This window comes from Bos taurus, chromosome 7 (genome assembly GCF_002263795.3).
Source record: "Bos taurus isolate L1 Dominette 01449 registration number 42190680 breed Hereford chromosome 7, ARS-UCD2.0, whole genome shotgun sequence".
NCBI lineage: Eukaryota > Metazoa > Chordata > Mammalia > Artiodactyla > Bovidae > Bos > Bos taurus.
In genome coordinates this window covers 63,682,897-63,688,125 of record NC_037334.1, presented here as the reverse complement: position 1 = coordinate 63,688,125, position 5,229 = coordinate 63,682,897, and positions in this window count along the sequence as shown.

Here is a 5,229-nt window from a genome sequence, read left to right as displayed (position 1 = left end):
ATGATACAAATGAACTTATTTACAAAACAGATACAGTCTTACAGGCCTAGAGAAGGAATTTATGGTTTCCAGGGGGAAGGATGGATGGAAGGGATAGGTAGGGAGTTTGTGATCTACATACAAACTGTTATATTTAAAATGAATAACCAACAAAGTCCTACTGTATAGCACAGGGAACTCTGCTCAATGTTATGTGGCAGCCTGGATGTGAAGGGAGTTTGGGGGAGAATGTATACATATTATATGTGTGGTTGAGTTCCTTTGCTGCCCAACTGAATTACCATAATATTGTTAATCAGCTATACTCCAACATACAATAAAAAGTTAAAAACAAAATAAAATTTAAAATATGAAAAAAACCAGTATCCAATTAATTAATGAACAAAAGAAATGTTTTGGGAGTGATCTCTAGAAAGGGGTATATTTGTCGGGATAAGAAAGAAGTAGGGCTTACACACAGGGGCAATACCATGACCAGAGGGGCAGAAAGGCAGGAACTCACAGGCGAAGGGAGGAAGAAAATGGTCTCAGTGAGCAGAAGGTTCAGTAATAGATGAGGCTAATCCATAAGACAGAGTCAAATTAAGGAGAGTCTTCCAGCCTTAGAAGCATTGGAAAGGCAGTGGAGGTGGCAGCCACCATATGTTCTTTTCTGTTAACAGCTTTTTAATGGTATCATCGACCACTATGCTTAATGTTTAAATTTTGATAAGTTTAACAAATGTATACACCTGTAAAACTATCACTATAATCAATCAAGATAAGGAACAGATTTATCCTCCTAAAAATGTCCCCATACCCCTCTCTAATTCCTCTGTCCTGCCTTTTCTTATTGGCTTCTTACCCCATTCCCAGGCAACACTGACGTGCTTTTGGTCACTGCAGCTTGCACTTTATAGAATTTTATATGAATGGAATACACAGTAAGGGCTTTTTTTTTCTGGCTTCTTTTACTCAGCACAATTATGTTGAGATGCATCTGTCTTGCTGTATGCATCAGTATATTAAATTCCTTTTACTGTTGAGTAGTATTACATTGTATGGATATACTACAATATGTTTATCCATTCAACTACTGATGGGAATTTGGCTTTTTCCCAAGGTTTGCATATTATAACTGAACATATGAACGTTTGTATATGAAGCACTATTTGGACATACATTTTAATTCTCTTGGGTATATACCTAGGAGAAGGAAGGTTGGGTCACGTGGTAATGGTATCTCTAGCTTTTTAAGAAAGTGCCAGACTCTTTTCTAAAGTGGCTTTACAATGTGTATTCCTGTCAGAAGTGTATGGCAACTCCAGTTGCTCCACATCTTTGCCAACACTTACTATAGTCATTAGTACTGTTAATTGGTATTACAATTTTAGCCATTCTGAGAGGTATAAAGTGGTACCTCTACATATAAGTTATGCAGAATATATATAACCTATATGCAGAGTACATCATATGAAATGCTGGGCTGGATGAACCACAAGCTGGAATCAAGATTGCCGGGAGAAATATCAATAACCTCAGATATGCAGATGACACCACCCTTATGGCAGAAAGCAAAGAAGAACTAAAGAGCCTCTTGATGAAAGTGAAAGAGGAGAGTGAAAAAGCTGGCTTAAAAATCAACATTCAAAAAGCTAAGATCAAGACATCCAGTCCCATCACTTCATGGCAAATAGTCAGGGAAACAGTGAAAACAGTGAGAAACTTTATTTTGGGGGGGGGGGCGCTCCAAAAACACTGCAGATGGTGATTGCAGCCATGAAATTAAAAGACACTTGCTCCTTGGAAGAAAAGTTATGACCAACCTAGATAGCATATTGAAAAGCAGAGACATTACTTTGCCAACAAAAGTCTGTCTAGTCAAGGCTATGATTTTTGCAGTAGTCATGTGTGGATGTGAGAGTTGGACTATAAGGAAAGCTGAGCACTGAAGACTTGATGCTTTTGAACTGTGGTGTTGGAGAAGACTCTTGAGAGGCCATTAGACTGCAAGGAGATCAAACCAGTCAATCCTAAGGGAAATCAGTCCTGAATATTCACTGGAAGGACTGATGCTGAAGCTGAAACTCCAATACTTTGGCCACCTGATGAGAACTGACTCACTGGAAAAGACCCTGATGCTGGGAAAGATTGAAGGTGGGATGAGAAGGGGACGACACAGGATGAGATGGTTGGATGGCATCACCAACTCAATGAATGTGAGTTTGAGTAAACTCCAGGAGTTGGTGATGGATAGGGAGGCCTGGTGTGCTGCAGTCCATGGTGTCTCAAAGAGTTGGACATGACCGAATGACTGAACTAAACTGAAACTGATACTTCATTATGGTTTTGATTTGCATTTCCTTAATGAATAATAATGTCGAGCATCTTTTTCGTATGCCTCTTTTCCATCTGTACACCTTATAAAGTCTTTTTAAATCTTTTGCCCATCTTAATAGGGTGGTTTTTGTTTTGTTTTGTTTTGTTTTTAACCACTGAATTTATACACTTTTTAATAAATACTGGGATCAAGCCCTATATCCAGGGTTTGTTTTTTTTTTCTTAATAGTAGTTGTAGTAATAGTACAAGAACTAACAGTAACCAAGAACTAACATTTATTTAGGACTAATGCTGTGTTACTTAATTCAAACACATTGTCTCAACATTTCCAACAATCCTTTAAGGAAGATAATACAACTATTCCAGTCCTGCAGGTGAGAATCCCCAGGCTTGCAGAGATTAGGTAATGTTCAAGATCTCACTACTAATAAGAGGTGGAACCAGAACTTGAACTCCAAAATCCTTGCTTTTTATCTCATCTCCAGAGACATAGGAAAACCAATCCTTGCTTAAGCAAGCTCTCCAAGGGGAAAAAAAGAGAAAAAAACAATATACTTCTATCATGAGAGAATAAACTGTTTGTAAAAATATTTTCCCGTATACCTAGGAAGTCTTTTCCTAAAATATCTAGTAGGTCTTTAAAGAACTTTGGACCTGAGTGCCCATAATCCATTTTGGAACAGAGAGTTCTGTTCCAGAACTAAATGGGTAAGGTTAATCATAGCTTGGCTGTGCTTAGCCTTGTTCCCTAGCTGAGGACACCTGCATGAATCAATCATCAGTCAGCAGCAGTGTTGATGAAAGGTATAATCTCAAGAGGAAGATGACATAAGAAACTGTGATGAGGGCACTTTAAAATTTAGGGAACAAAAAATGACATCTTAATTCTTCCTGGTAAAAGTGACTTAACTGTCCTTAGAAACAACTTTCACAGACTTTTGAAATTACCTTCGTTTGCACTCAGTGTCCCTGGGGTAGATGTTCATATATCTACCCTCCTTTAATTCAACAACAACTATTTCATGCCCATTTTTCTGCTAGCACTGTAAAAAGACACAATAAATAATAAGAATTATGAAACATAATATTCAGAATAATAGAACTCCCGAAGTTCTATTAAAAATATTTAAGCACTGGTACAGCAATGTGCACTGATTTATCAGACCAGTGACTACCAGAATGCCATGCTGATACATACCAGAGAAACACAAGCCTTGCAGGAAGCATTATCATATTATTATATTGTTTTACAGGTCACAAGACTTTTTTATATCAAGCATCTCATTTGAATTTCATAAAAGGCAGTTAGGCATGATTATCCCCACTTCACATATAAAAATGATCAGAAGGGTAAATGATTTTTTCCACTGCTTTTTTTAGAGCTAGTAAATGGTATGGATGGGAATTGTCAGGTGTTATGACTCAATGATCCACAAATGTTCTACTATTCCCCACAGTCTCTGGCTCTAAGGAATCATCCTGTTGGAATAATACACATACACCTATGAAACAAAGAAAATACACTGAGTGGAGCAAACGTATATTAAACACAAGTGCTTTGGGCTCAGAGAAGGAACAAGGAGGACTGAAGGTTTAAAAACTGACCTTCCAAAAATGGTGGGAACTATCAAATAGTTCTGTGAGGATGTTCAGAGCTCCAAATATCCTTGATCAAATGCACCTCTGATATCCCCTCCCAACCTGATGCTCCCAGACTAGTCCAAGCCTCAGAGCCTCACTCCTCAAAGTGCAGTCCTCAAGCCAGCAGCCTCAGCATCAGCTTGCCTCACGTCTGAAAAGCAGAATCTAAACCCCTGTCTCCTCTTCTCCCTAAGACCTACTCAGTCTGAATTTTCACAATATCCCAAGGAGACTTGTAGGTGCCTTGAAGTTTGAGAAGTATTACTCTGGATCAACAATCATTACTCAGATAAGCTATGGACCTCCTCTAATATGATTTCACAGCCATTATTAACCATCACCACCATCCATTTGAGCTTTTCCTCTCAGTTCTCTAGAACTTATGGTTTATCCCAGAAAACTCCCTGATTCTTCCAACTTCTTTTTAGCTTCTCCATCACATAATGATGTGTGTGCTCCTTGTGAAACCAGGTTCCTTCCTGTGGAACTCCTGTCCCCTATAGGGCTCTCAGATGAAAGGTGTTTTTCCTTCCACATTGCACAGAGCCTGAAGGTGAGACTGGGCACTCTCCATGTTCCTCCCAATCATTTATAGTCAATTATTTCCTCCTTCTTTCTTTAAAAACCCACAATTTTTAAAGCATGAGCCATCAAGCTCTACCAGCCATCTTTCTGCTTTGTTGCAGTCACAAGCATCCCACCTTAGCTTCCTTAGTCAATGAAGACCTAACCTCAATGTATGTCTTACTCTGCACCCTTTCTATACTACTCTCTCACAGCCTCTTCACCTCCCCCACTCTATGACTACATCTTATAGTCTTGATCTTTTCCATATAAATGTCAATGTCACTATTCAACTCCTGAGCTTCTCCACCCTTTACTATCTCACCTCCAGTTTTATCCTTCATCTCTATGGCCACCCAATACCATGGCCATAGTTTGTTGTTGTTACTAATAACTGCATTGCTTGTGAAATATTTTTTCAAACATCTACTCTTATTTTTGCAACTATGTAAATTTTTACCCTCCCTTCTTCTCCTTCACAAATCATTGACCTACATCAGGACCTCCAGCCCACGGGACCCACCACTTTTCATTGTCCGTTACCTATCTCATTTCCCCAGTTCCTTCCTTATTTTTCTCCAATTCAATGATCAGTCTCTACAACCACTCCTTTTATATCTCCCCCAAATCCCTGTCTTCTCTCTCCTCTTTTACCATAGCTTGGCAAAACCTCAAGTTTAGTTTAACTCAATCCTCCCCCTAGT